The following is a 15,509-nucleotide window of genomic DNA, read 5'->3' on the forward strand; positions in this document are numbered from 1 at the left end:
AATTTAGTTTTAGGGCTATTGTTTTCTTCTCTAGGTAGTTATTTCAATTTTTAAATATAAAAATAGCTTACATGCCTCCTTAGTGAATGAAGACCATCCAATGCTATTCTCTTCACAGCTGAATTTTCAGAGGAAGATACTGAAAATGTGCACTTTGCTCTAAGAACCAAAAAGCAACTGCATGAGCACATGTCAGAGGTTCCACCCCAACTTCCTTGGCATATTCCAGATTATTTTTCTCTAAACAGGAAGCTCTTGACAGTTTTCCCTGGTATGTTCAGAATACTTTATTTACTAGAAGAACCCCAACTTTTGTTTCAAAGTATAATGTTCTTTCCCGCCGTGCCTATTGTTGCTAATTATGAATGCTACAAACAAGACAGAAACCAAATACCAAACTACTCTAGGCTAATTCAGAATATGGTAGCAAATATTAAAAAAGCAAAGTTAGCAACATATTGCAAGGCTATGCTGGAGTCTTTAAACCGAAAACAATACTGAAGGGAGGATTCCTGGAATTCAACGGGGAATATTTGGCTCAAGCCGCAAAACCTGTATCTCTAAATAATGTCATGTTAGCAAGTGTTGAACAAGAAAGGCGGCTAATATTTTAACCTACTTCACAGAACACTAATCCAAATTTAACCAAATGCCAGAGATTCCACCCGAAATTAACAACTAGAAGCTGCTTCACATTTTTCTCCTGGTACAACAGTAATTGTTCATGAAGACAAACTTATAAGAGGTAAGAGAGAGGGCCAAACCACAATGATCTACAAACACATCTAACTACTGTATATAAAGCAAACTAATTACCTCACACAGAAGAAGTGCAAGATTTAACAGTCCATGCTCTGCAGCCCCTGGGACGCAGAAGCAGCAGCGGCAGCAGCGTTAAGAGCAGCAGCGGCGGCCAGCATCCACCAGATTCTCACAGGCCTTTGACTGTGTGGACTCAGCCACAGACTCTGCCTCCGGCTGACGTCAAAGTCCCTGTCACATGGCCAGATGAAAGCCAAGAGAGCATTGGTTGTCGTAGCAACCACAGAACAGCTCTGAAATTATTTCAATAGGTCATCTGTCACTGTGATGTGTATGTGTTTGTGAGTGTGTGTGTGTGTGTGTGTGTGTGTGCACGCACACACCCCACAACCATCACGGACAGCTACCCAGCAACCTCAACCCTTGAAGTTGTGACTAAAGAGTGCCTACAACTTTCCTCTTCAAGGCTGTTCCTTACAGTTTCTGGCAAGAAAATGCATGCCCCTCTGAAGTTCCCATTGGTCTCAGTGTCACCAGCATGAAGTTTGTGTCTCTCTCTGTAGAACAGAAGGAAAGAACTAAGAAATTCTGGGGATAGTATTCTAAGCTAATTAAATCTATTTGTAAGTAAATGGATAAAAACAGAAGCTCAAAGGGAGCTGGAAGAAAAGATATTTTAAAAATGATATAAGAATCCACATCAATGTACTGAGACCAGGCTAGTAATGGAAAGAAAGAGAAGAAACATGGGGCGTGGCGGCCCTGAGTCAGATGAGAGTCTAATGAGCCTCACATCAACTAGGATGGGGAATCAGGTGAGATGAATTCAGGATCCCTGCATTGTAAAATGTCTATGCAAGGATGAACGACCAAAACAGTTTCAAAACAGTGCTACTTTAAAACACTTTAAACTTTTTTGGATTTTTACTTTGGGGGTCACCAGAGAGGTGCCAAATCCTCCCCTTCTAAATGCTCTTGTCCACATCCCTTTGGGACTCAGCATGGAGTAAATGGGTGTCCCCAAACACAAACTTCAGTGAAAGCCTAGGACAGCAGAATAAAAGGAAGGTCCGGCACATTTTCTAACTTCAGCTTCATTTCCTTTAGGACAACCCTAACTTACTTCTAACTCCACACAGTGCTTATTTCCTAGTTCATTCTCCCTCTTAATTAATAGGAAGTCCATTAAATAAGATGAAATAAAATGCAGAGGAAGGTACTCTGAAAAATATATCCATGGGCTTCCCTGGTGGTGCAGTGGTTGAGAGTCTGCCTGCCGATGCAGGGGACACAGGTTCGTGCCCCGGTCCGGGAAGATCCCACATGCTGCGGAGCGGCTGGGCCCGTGAGCCATGGCCACTGAGCCTGCACGTCCGGAGCCTGTGCTCCGCAACGGGAGAGGCCACAACAGTGAGAGGCCCGCACACCGCAAAAAAAAAAAAAAAAAAATATATATATATATATATATATATCCATTGAAACATATACCATTCAAAGGGGAAAGAGGTTAAAAGGTGGGGAGAAGAGATTGCTCTCAAAACCTTCCCATGCTAAAGTTATCAGGATTTCTTCTGGCTGGCTTCTGCTGGCTTCTTTAAAAAGACAAAAAGTAGCTCTGGGGTGCTACAAAATATAAATGGAAACTAAACCAGCTGAGCAGACTACATTTATGTCACTGCAAAAGAATGAAATTTCTTCAGTTAAGAGTCAGGAATTACTTCTAGCACAGTAAGACTAATGTTCAAACTGACCATAGAATCTTCCTATTCCATCTTCCTCTTCCTTTACTTCTGTCCCAGCCCCATCTGGGAGAAAAGATACATTTTTATTTGCAAAGTTATTTTCCTGATGCTATTAGCTATAGCACTGCAAAAGTAAAATCAAAGTGTAATGCTATAATGAACACTCCCCCCTTTAATTTCAGATTAATGACAGCTAGGAATTTACCTCTTAGCACAAGGACAATTGGCTCATTGAATCCAATGCCTATCTAAATGGGTCAGGATGTCACACCAGTGGTAGATTTCAGCAACAGTCACAATTCACAAATTTGTAATTTGTTCCAGTTATAGTTCTGGTTTTCTGTCAGAAATGTACATCATAGCAATGAGGGGAATGGGAAGAGAGGAGAGAAAGCATTTCCTTCTAGACTTGCAGGGCCCCATGTTCTCTGAGCTGCCTGCTTTAGATCTCTTTGACTCCAAATCCATGGCTGCCTAATCATCTCTTCCTCTTTATGCAGTGAAACTGCAGTACCACAGTTTGCCAATAGGTGATGTCCTCTGAAACAAGAAGTTATCAGTTCTTAAAATTCTGGCCTTAAATTAGTTTAAAATTCAACAAATACTAACACCTTTTTATTTTGAATTTTCTATCATTTTTAAGACTAAGTAGAGGGGGATCTTCAAGATGGCGGAGGAGTAAGACGTGGAGATCACCTTCCTCCCCACAAATACAACAAAAATGCACCCACATGTGGAACAAATCCTACAGAACACCTACTGAACACTGGCAGAAGACCTCAGACTTCCTGAAAGACGCCTGAGGGTGACCTACACACAGAGCAGGGCCAAAACCAAAGCTGAAGCCCAGGAGCTGTGCAAACAGAAGAGAAAGGCAAATTTCTCTGTGCAGCCTCAGGAGCAGCAGATTAAATCCCCACAGTCAGCTTGATGTACCCTGCATCTGTGGAATACCTGAACAGAAAACGAATCATCGCAAAATTGAGGTGGTAGACTTGGGGTTTGCTGTCTGTGACTAATTTGTTTCTAATTTTAATGTTTATCTTAGTTTAGTTTTTAGCACATGTTATCATTGGTGATTTATTAGTTTGATTGCTCTCTTTTTAAATTTTTCTTTATTTTAATAAATTTTAAAAATGTTTTAAATTATTTTATTATTATTATAATTTTTCTTTCTTTTTTTTCTCCCTTTTATTCTGAGCCGTGTGGCTGACAGTGTCTTGATGCCCTGGCCTGGTGTCACACCTGAGCCTCTGAGGAGGGGGAGCTGAGTTCAGGACACTGGACCACAAGAGACGTCCCGGCCCCAAGTATTACCAATCGGCAAGAGTTCTCCCAGAGATCTCAGTCTCAATGCTAAGTCCCAGATCCACCCAGTGGCCAGCAAGCTCCAGTGCTGGATGCCCCATGCCAAACAACTAGCAAGACAGGAACACAACCCCACCCATTAGCAGGGAGGCTGCCTAAAATCACAGTAACTTCACAGACACCCCAAAACACACCACCGGATGCAGCCCTGCCCATCAGAAAGACAAGATCCAGCCCCACCCACCAGAACCCAGGCACTAGTCCCCTCCACCAGGAAACCAACACAAGCCACTGAACCAACCTCACCCACTGGGGGCAGACACCAAAAACAATGGTAACTATGAACGTGCAGCCTGCGAAAAGGAGACCCCAAACACAGTAAGTTAAGCAAAATGAGAAGACACAGAAATATGCAGCAGATGAAGGAGCACGGTAAAAACCCACCAGACCAAACAAATGGAGAGGAAATAGGCAGTCTACCTGAAAAAGAATTCAGAAAAATGATAGTAAAGATGATCCAAAATCGTGGATATAGAATGGAGAAAATACAAGAAGTGTTTAATAAGAACCTAGAAGAACTAAAGAGCAAACAACGATGAACAACACAATAACTGAAATTAAAAATTCTCTAGAAGGAATCAAGAGCAGAATAACTGAGGCAGAACAGGTAAGTGACCTGGAAGATAAAATAGTGGAAATAACTACACCAGATCAGAATAAACAAAAAAGAATGAAAAGAATTGAGGACAGTCTCTGAGACCTCAGGGATAACATTAAATGCACCAACATTCGAACTATAGGGTCCCAGAAAAAGAAGAGAAAAAGAAAGGGTCTGAGATATTTGAAGAGATTATAGTTGAAAGCTTCCCTAACATGCTAAGGGAAACAGTCACTCAAGTCCAGAAAGTGCAGAGAGTCCCATACAGGATAAATCCAAGGAGACACACACCAAGACACATATTAATCAAACTATCAAAAATTAAATACAAAGGAAAAATACTAAAAGCAGCAAGGGAAAAGCAACAAATAACATACAAGGAAATCTCCATAAGGTTAACAGCTGATCTTTCAGTAGAACCTCTGCAAGCCAGAAGGGAGTGGCAGGACATAGTTTAAGTGATAAAAGGGAAAAACCTACGAACAAGATTACTCTACCCAGCAAGGATCTCATTCAGATTCGATGGAGAAATTAAAACCTTTACAGACAAGCAAAAGCTAAGAGATTTCAGCACCACCAAACCAGCTTTACAACAAAGGCTAAAGGAACTTCTCTAGGCAGGAAACACAAGAGAAGGAAAAGACCTATAATAACACACCCAAAACAATTAAGAAAATGGTAATAGGAACGTACATATTGATAATTACCTTAAGTGTAAATGGATTAAATGGTTTGGATTATACCAAAAGACACAGACTGGCTGAATGGATACAAAAACAGGACCCAGGTATATGCTGTCTACAAGAGACCCACTTCAGACCTAGGGACACATACAGACTGAAAGTGAGGGGATGGAAAAAGATATTCCATGCAAACAGACATCAAAGGAAAGCTGGAGTAGCAATTCTCATATCAGAAAAAATTGACTTTAAAAAGACTATTACAAGAGACAAAGAAAGACACTACATAATGATCAAGGGATCAATCCAAGAAGAAGACATAACAATTATAAATATATATGCACCCAACATAGGAGCACCTCAATACATAAGGCAAATGCTAACAGCCATAAAGGGGGAAATCGACAGTAACATAGTAAGAGTAGGGGACTTTAACACTCCACTTTCAAAAATGGACAGATTCTCCAAAATGAAAATAAATAAGAAAACACAAGCTGTAAAGGACACATTAGACAAGATGGACTTAATTGATATTTATAGCACATTTCATCCAAAAGCAACAGAATACACTTTCTTCTCAAGTGCTCATGGAACATTCTCCAGGATAGATCATATCTTGGATCACCAATCAAGCCTTGGTAAATTTAAGAAAATTGAAACCATATCCGGTATCTTTTCCAACCACAATGCTATGAGACTACACATCAATTACAGGAAAAAACTGTAAAAAATACAAACAAATGGAGGCTAAACAATACACTACTAAATAACCAAGAGAACCCTGAAGAAATCAAAGAGGAAATCAAAAAATACCTAGAAACAACTGACAATGAAAACACGATGACTCAAAACCTATGGGATGCAGCAAAAGCAGTTCTAAGAGGGAAGCTGATAGCAATACAGTCCTACCTCAAGAAACAAGAAAAATCTCAAACAATCTAACCTTACACTTCAAGCAATTAGAGAAGAAGAACAACAAGAACAAAAACCCCAAAGTCAGCAGAATGAAAGAAATCATAAAGATCAGATCAGAAATCAATGAAAAAGAAATGAAGGAAACAACAGCAAAGATCAATAAAACTAAAAACTGGTTCTTTGAGAAGATAAACAAAATTGATAAACCATTAGCCAGACTCATCAGGAAAAAAAGGGAGAAGACTCAAATCAACAGAATTAGAAATGAAAAAGGAGAAGTAACAACTGACACTGCAGAAATACAAAGGATCATGAGAGATTACTATAAGCAGCTATATGCCAATAAAATGTAAACCTGGAAGAAATGGACAAATTCTTAGAAAAGCACAACCTTACAGGACTGAACCAGGAAGAAACAGAAAATATAAACAGGCCAATCACAAGCACTGAAATTGAAACTGTGATTAAAAATCTTCCAACAGGGGCCTCCCTGGTGGCACAGTGGTTGAGAGTCCGCCTGCCGATGCAGGGGACGTGGGTTCGTGCCCCAGTCTGGGAGGATCCCATATGCCGCTGGGATCGTGAGCCATGGCCGCTGAGCCTGCGCATCTGGAGCCTGTGCTCCGCAACGGGAGAGGCCACAACAGTGAGAGGCCCGCGTAGAGCAAAAAAAAAAAAAAATCTTCCAACAAACAAAAGCCCAGGACCAGACAGCTTCACAGGCCAATTCTATCAAAAATTTAGAGAGAAGCTAACATCTATCCTTCTCAAATGTTTCCAAAATATAGCAGAGGGAGGAACACACCCAAACTAATTCTACGAGGCCACCATCACCCTGATACCAAAACCAGACAAAGATGTCACAAAAAAAGAAATCTACAGACCAATATCATTGATGAACACAGATGCAAAACTCCTCAACAAAATACTAGCAAATAGAATCCAACAGCACATTAAAAGGATCACACACCATGATCAAGTGGGGTTTATCCCAGGAATGCAAGGATTCTTCAATATAAGCAAATCAATCAGTGTGATGCACCACATTAACAAATTGAAGAATAAAAACCATATGACCATCTCAACAGATGCAAAAAAGGCTTTTGACAAAATTCAACACCCATTTATGATAAACAGTCTCCAGAAAGTAGGCTTAGAGGGAATTCACCTCAACATAATAAAGGCCATATATGACAAACCCACAGCCAATATCGTCCTCAATGGTGAAAAACTGAAACCATTTCCTCTAAGATCAGGAACAAGACAAGGTTGCCCACTCTCACCACTATTATTCAACATAGTTTTGGAAATTTTAGCCACAGCAATCAGAGAAGAAAAAGAAATAAAAGGAATCCAAATCGGAAAAGAAGAAGTAAAGCTGTCACTGTTTGCAGATGACATGATACTATACATAGAAAATCCTACCAGAAAACTACTAGAGCTAGTCAATGAATTTGGTAAAGTAGCAGGATATAAAATTAATGCACAGAAATCTCTGGCATTCCTATACACTAATGATGAAAAATCTGAAAGTGAAATTAAGAAAACACACCCATTTACCACTGCAACAAAAAGAGTAAAATATCAAGGAATAAAACCTACCTAAGGAGACCAAAGACCTGTATGCAGAAAATTATAAGACACTGATGAAAAAATTAAAGATAATACAAGTAGATGGAGAGATAGACCATGTTCCTGGATTGGAAGAATCAACGTTGTGAAAATGACTCTACTACCCAAAGCAATCTACAGATTCAATGCAATCCCTATCAAACTACCAATGGCATTTTTCACAGAACTAGAACCAAAAATTTCAGAATTTGTATGGAAACACAAAAGACCCCGAATAGCCAAAACAATCTTGAGAACGAGAAACGGAGCTGGAGGATTCAGGTTCCCTGACTTCAGACTATACTACAAAGCTACAGTAATCAAGACAGTATGGTACTGGCACAAAAACAGAAATATAGATCAATGGAACAGGATAGAAAGCCCAGAGATAAACCCACACACATACGGTCACCTTATCTTTGATAAAGGAGGCAAGTATGTACAGTGCAGAAAAGACAGCCTCTTCAATAAGTGGTGCTGGGAAAACCGAACAGCTACATGTAGAAGAATCAAATTAGAACACTTCCTAACACCGTACACAAAAATAAACTCAAAATGGAATTTAAAACCTAAATATATGGCCAGACACTATAAAACTCTTAGAGGAAAACATAGGTAGAACACTCTATGGCATAAATCACAGCAAGATCCTGTTTGACCCACCTACTGGAGGAATGGAAATAAAAACAAAAATAAACAAATGAGACCTAATCAAACTTACAAGCTTTTTGAACAGCAAAGGAAACCATAAACAAGATGAAAAGACAACCCTCAGAATGGGAGAAAATATTTGCAAATGAAGCAACTGACAAAGATTAATCTCTAAAATTTACCAGCAGCTCATGCAGCTCAATATGAAAATAACAAACAACCCAATCCAAAAATGGACAGACCTAAACAGACATTTCTCCAAAGAAGATATACAGATTGCCAACAAACACATGAAAGTTTTGCTCAACATCACTGATCATTTGAGAATTGCAACTCAAAACTACAATGAGGTATCACCTCACACCAGTCAGAATGGCCATCATCAAAAAATCGACAAACAATAAATGCTGGAGAGGGTGTGGAAAAAAGGGAATCCTCTTGCACTGTTGGTGGGAATGTAAATTAATACAGCCAGTATGTAGAACAGTACGGGGGTTCCTTAAAAAACTCAAAATAGAACTACCATATGACCCAGCAATCCCATTACTGGGCACATACCCTCAGAAAACTGTAATTCAAAAAGAGACATGTACCACAATGTTCACTGCAGCACTATTTACAATAGACAGGACATGGAAGTGTCCATTGATAGAGGAATGGATAAAGAAGATGTGGCACATATATACAGTGGAATATTACTCAGCCATACAAAGAAAAGAAATTGAGGTATTAGTAGTGAGCTGGATGGACCCAGAGTCTGTCATACAGAGTGAAGTAAGTCAGAAAGAGAAAAACAAATACCATATGCTAACACATATATATGGAATCTAAAAAAAAAAAAAAGGTTCTGGTGAACCTAGGGGCACGACAGGAATAATGACACAGATGTAGAGAATGGACTTGAGGACACGGGGAGGGGGAAGGGTAAACTGGGACGAAGTGAGAGAGTAGCATCGACATATATACACTACCAAATGTAAAATAGATAGCTAGTGGGAAGGAGCTGCATAGCACAGGGAGATCAGCTTGGTACTTTGTGACCACCTAGAGGGGTGGGATAGGGAGGGTGGGAGGGAGACACAAGAGGGATGGGATATGGGGATATATGTATACATATAGCTGATTTACTTTGTTATACAGCAGAAACTAACACAACATTGTAAAGCAATTATACTCCAATAAAGTTTTTTTTTTTTTTAAAGACTAGTATACTTTATTGTATACTGACTTGGGCACTCATATTATAAGTTAAAATTATCAGTGGACTGACCTTCAAAATGAAAAGTGGATACATGTAATCCTTTTTTCTATAGCATGCTTCCAACCTGCCATCACTCATTTCCCTTTGCAAACTGTCTACAATTAGAGATTCCTCTTACAGCTAACGAAGTCACTGGTCTCTTGCAGAGTTGAAATTGTGACGATGATCTCTTTGGAGCTCAGGTTTCTACCCATTTGGCTAATTAATCCAAATGTAGGTAAAAATATCATAGGAAATACATATGAGGGCCTTTTCCAATCACAGCCCACTGCATTGAAGACAATATGAGTCATTTTCTTTTTAAAATAATAACTCATATTTTTAGGTAAAAATGATTCACTTAATTTAAAAATACCCATTCAAAAATACTTCTGCACCACAGTTTTCACTTGCTGTAGGAATGTCAGGGCTCCTTATTATTAGTTTGACCACTTTGTCGGAAATAACGCTTAAATGCTACTAAACAAGCATTCTGACTTGGGTTCACATACCTGAATTAACAGGTGTTTTAGGCAATGAGTAGACAACTATAATCAGCCTTTTATTTGATGTTTCTAGGTAGAAATTTTGCTGTATCCCTGTCTCAGCATTAGTGGGAAGGCCATAGACCTATTGTTTGGAAGCACTGGGTTCAAATCTCATCTGGGTAAGTTACTCAAGTGCTCTGAGCCTTAGTGCCTACATCCTAAGGTTGTTGTGAGGATTTTAAAATTCTGATACCCTGTGACAGGGTCAGTGGCTCAATGTATATGTAATTTCTTACTTATCTGTCTGACTCTGATAAGTCTAAGACCTTCAGGGAAAGGATGAATCTTATTCATCTCTACAACTCTATGGTTAATAGCACAAGGACCAGAACACGAATGCTCAATAAATGTTGAGTGACTCCTCAAAATGCTGAGAAAGAAATGTTTCCTTTTTCTTCCTGCTAACAGAGAAGGGAGAGCCTCCCCTCAACCCCTCAAAAAGGCAAAGGGAGGAAAAACAAAACCAAAAATGTTGAGTTATCACAAAATTTTCTAGCAATGAATGGGTTCAAGTAAATTTGCCAAATAAATCAAACTTATCTCTATTAAATCATATTTATTATGAGTGCACATAAGTTATATGCTGATGTATTTTATGGTTATAGCTGTTGATGTTGGATAATCTTTTACATTAACTGATTAATCGAGCACTTACTATATCTGGAGCATTGTTCTAAGTGCTATACGTATATTAAATTATTCACTATAATAACTATGAGGTAGGCATCGCTCATTTCCACATTTCATAACTAAAGAAACTTAAGCATAGAGTGATTAAGTAACTTGCCTATCTAGCACATGGCAGAGCCAGGATCTACACCCAGGAAACCTGGCTCCATAGATTTTGGAAATAATTTACATTTGATATATTTTTAGAAAGCATTGATTTATTTCTTATTTTTTATTATTATTATTTATTTTATACTTGAAGGTTGTTTTTATTTTTAATTTCTTATGAGGGGAAGAAGGCCAACTTATCTTTTCTGCATTTGGGAACTCTGGTGATCTTAATCTAGGTTTGTCCTAAGGTGTAATATGGCAAGAAAAATCTAATTCAGAAGATTTGAATAAAGGAAAATGGGCAAATACAGCAGGAAAATGATTTTAAAAATTACTTGATTCCCAAAAGAAGCAAAAAAAGGTGGGTGGCGGGGGGAGAGAAAATGATAGGATAAATAGGTAGAAATATTGGGTTGACCAAAAAAGTTCGTTTGGGTTTTTCTGTAACATCTTACAGAAAAACCCGAACGAACTTTTTGGCCAACTCAATAGTAACATTGAAGAGTTAACTGCAAACATGTAAATAATTACAGTGATTACTATAATATATAAGCTGACCAAATATTCTAATTAAAAGACAAAAACATCAGACTGTATTAATAAGAAAATTCTAACTCTTCACGTAAGAGATGAAAATTGATACACAAACTAACAAGCAAAAACTGTTGCAGTATTATTATCAAGCAATAGTACTTACTTGTAATATAAGCAAGAGATACTACTAGAGACATAGAAGAACACTTAATAATTCACTGCTCTAAATATGCATGCACCTAATAAAATAGCATCAAGATAAATAGAAAAATTCACTCATAGCATTGGTTTAACATATTTTTTCAATAACTTACAGAACAAGTAGCAAAATAAGGTAGAGGTACAGAATATTTTAATGATGCAATTAACCAATCCGACTTGATTAACACATGAAGAATGATGATCTGAAGAATTACAAAATACACAACTTTCCTCTCAAATATATTTAACAATACTGACTATATGCTGGGCTACAGGAGTTTTTCAACACATTATAAATTATCAAAATCACAGAGTATACTCTGTACACAGTGGAACAAAGCTAGGACTCAGTATTAAATAGACAAACAGAAAATCTCTAAATGGAAACCAAGCAATACATTTCTAAATAATCCATGAATTAAAAAGATTTACATTGCAATGTAAAAATATTTTGAACTGAACAATAATATAATGTATCAAAATTTACATGCACCTAAAGCACTACTTAATGGAAATTATTATATCTGTTTAAAAAAAATACTGAGGTTCCACTTTTAGCATGGTACTTTGAGGACCTCCATGGCCCTGTTCCCTAGTGAAACAAGCATAACTTGTGAAAGTATTTTTAAATATCATAGAAAGTCTCTGAGAATTGTCCTTAGGGTATAGAGCCAATGAAGAAACATTTATTCAAGAAAACATACTAAAACTTGATAAGAACATTGAGAATCTGTGGCACTTTTAAGTCACTTCCATGCATGCTCCATCCTGGAAAGGTGTAACCAATAAGACTGGGCTCCTTTTCCCCTCAGCTCTTGATAAAGGGACACAGTATCTCACTGGGAAAGGCAGGCCATCAGCATTTCTCCAGCTCTGGTGTTAAATTCCTGGTCAGTGCAGCCAAGAGGTTGGGGGCACCCTTCCTCCACGTAGCCCCCACTCGTAGGGGCAGATGCTCTACTCCAGGCACAACAGGTCAAAAATCCTGAGGCCCTTATTACCCTTAATCCAGCTCACTTGTAGGGCAGAGGTTCTATTCCAGAGGCAATCTGAGACTAGGCTACCAACACTGCTCCACGTCCAGAGGTTTTTCCCAGAGGGAGAGACAATCCGTGAGAGCAGAGAGATCTGTAGATCTTCACAGAGGAACTGACTTTATTAAATAGAATGTGGGGAAGTTCAAGCTTAAGGTTGCTCTTGAAAAGAATGGAGATTTTGATGGTAAACAATTGAGAGGAGACTGATAGAAGAGCAAAAGCTAACCTGCAGACCAGCTAGTTTACCAGAGAGAACCAGGGAAAGAAACAGCTAAAAAGAGCCCTTCTGGGATCAGAACAAACAGATTGGCCTCAAAAACTGCCCCTAATGAATTTAATTGGATCATACTGTGGAGCAATTTATGCCCCAGAGCATTGTAAGAAATACTAGAGCAATCAGCCAAAAATTAGTGAAGCCCAACAGCTGGGTGTGATACCAAATGTGGCAGACAGTATAACAGAGATCAGGGGAAAAGACAGTTAAAGAGAGCCATGCTAAAACTAATCATCGCAAGCTGACTGGGCACAGTCACTGAAACAGTGGTAAGAGTAGCACCCTTGTATTGTGCTTTATGGTTCACATAGCACTTCCACGATTCTATTTCATTTGACCCTGAATCAATAAAAACATTAATTTTTTAAAAGGTTTAAAAATCCATGATCTAAGTTTCTACCTCAAGTAGCTGGGCAAAGAAGAGCTGGGATATAGCTGCCCAGAATAAAGACATTTTCTAGCCTCCCTTCTAGCTCTGTAGCTTTGTGATTAAAACAGGCCAACTGGATGTAGATAGATATGTCATGTGTAGCTTCCAGAACCTTCCTTAAAAACAAATGAGCAAACACATGTGTCTGAGCCCTTTTCGTTGTTTTATTCTGTTTACCATCCTACTGCTTGGGAGCATGGAGGTGATGGCCACCAGTGGACCATGAGGAAGCGGGCTATATATCCTAGAGATGGATGGTGGAGCTATGAGCTGGAAGAAGCCTGATTCCCAAAGACTTCATGGAAAAAAGCTGTCAATCCAGTCCTACATTTCTTCCCTCTGGACTTTTAGATGAGAGAGAGAGTGAGTGAGAGAGAGAGGGAGGAAGTTCTCTCATATTTAAGCCACAATTATTATATGTCAAACCTATTCCCAAGTGTTAAGAGTTTCCACCATCAAAAAAAGGGGGAGGGGAGGGAACTTGGTGCAAGTGAAATGTCAGATGTTAAATAAGCTATGAAATTTCATGAAATTCCAGGAATCCATCTAGAAGAAAACAGAATGCAATGCATTTTGCTTTTTGTAAAAGCATTGCAAAAGGAATCCTAGAAAACAGCTCTTCATTTCTCCAGGTAATTATATTAGTAACCTTTAATTAATATTTGGTAATAATCATGTGAAGATTCTTTAAAGTCTTTCTAGACACTGAAGAGTCACATGGGTTGAAGATAAAGAAAAAGGAGAAAAGAAACAACAAAATTACTCAGGGAATAAAAATGGGCTCTCCTTTCACCCTGCTTGCCTTTTCATAGATTGCATGAGGGATATAAATTCTTTTCTTTTAAAGAGAGACAATTTTTCACATGAAACTAAGGATTTCATGGGAAAATGGTTGACAAATTACCTCTTTAATTTCTCATACGAAAAGGAAAGCTGCAAAATATTAATTTTCCATCAGCAACATCCAGTACAATTAGAACAAACATTGATCTTTGTTTTTGCTTTTTTCTTTTTAAAGATTGGTTTAGAATCATAACTCTCTCCTTGCTGTCAGACACTCTTGTACATTTATAAACCTGATTTTTACAGATCATCAAGGATTCTATTCCTTCCTACTTCCAAGAGATAAAGAAATAGACTGAAAAGCATGAAGAATCTAGATGCTTTCTGTGGTGCCCGTGTTGAAATGCAACTCCTATAAACAAGAAGAGAGAATCAATCCTGAAATTTATCTGCAGCCCCAAGTCATGCATTTTGTTGAGTTTTTGTACAAAACGTGGGTATCAAGGGTTCTTGCTGCATTATAATGGAAAGGGTATGAACTTTGGAATCGGGTACACTCAGATTTAAATGTGGGCACCCAAAACATGACATTTTCATTTCTGTGACTTCAAACAACTTACTTAACCCCTCTGAGTCTTCATTTTATTATCTGTGAAATAGCAGTACTAATGGCCCTGCAGGGTGGTGATAAAGAGTGATGCTCAAGTTTAGTAGTGCATCTGATACAGTTAACAGAAAGCTAAACCTCACAATTAGGAAGAATAATTAACAAATGTGCTAATTAGGGTCCAGGTTACCTAAGTTTACGCTTTCTAAAGAATAAATTTACTTGAAGTGTGATTTCTTATTTTCATGGAATTCCTTAGTAAGTAAATTATAATAGTTCCTAACATCAAGAGAACTATGAATTTATATTTTCATAGTCTATATTTCCACTTAATAGCATTTAATGACAGTTGAAACCACAGCATAGAATCATATTTAACCTATCAAAAATGCGATGTTCAATTATTAAGTTTCCCATGGTGTAAAGCTGTCAGCATCCTCCGAGCTCCTGAGGATGAGTGTCATGAGATCAGCAACCTCACCAAAAAGGAGTGAGAGCCCACAGTGCCCGGATACACTTGTGCCAGGGCTGGAGGGACTCAAAACTTTCCAGAGCAACAAGACTTGACGTTGGCCTTTTCTCCAAGAAATTTTTTATTAGGAATTTCATGAGGAAATAATTCCCAGCAAACAGAGTTGAAACAGGAATGGGAGGAGAGAAGCAATTTGGTAGGGGCTCGGGGGAAGGGCGGGGGGACCCTCACCAAAGGAGGAGAATCATGAAGTCAAGATGAAAGGAAGATTTCTGA

General features: G+C 38.5%; 1 protein-coding gene across 3 annotated transcripts in view; it reads right to left on the reverse strand.

Moving 5' to 3' along the window:
* The window catches only part of NCALD (neurocalcin delta), a 430,664-nt gene that overhangs the window by 80,433 nt on the left and 334,722 nt on the right, over window positions 1–15,509 (reverse strand). Inside the window, exon 1 of one of the 3 annotated variants that reach the window (XM_082858805.1) lies at window positions 817–837. The exons of the other annotated variants lie outside the window; for them this stretch is intronic. The gene's annotated coding sequence lies outside the window, so the exon portion shown is untranslated. Of the gene's footprint in view, window positions 1–816; window positions 838–15,509 lie in introns of those variants that run through there. 3 annotated transcript variants of the gene reach the window in all.

The sequence above is a fragment of the Leucopleurus acutus genome, assembly GCF_964270905.1.
Source record: "Leucopleurus acutus genome assembly, chromosome: 17".
Lineage (NCBI taxonomy): Eukaryota > Metazoa > Chordata > Mammalia > Artiodactyla > Delphinidae > Leucopleurus > Leucopleurus acutus.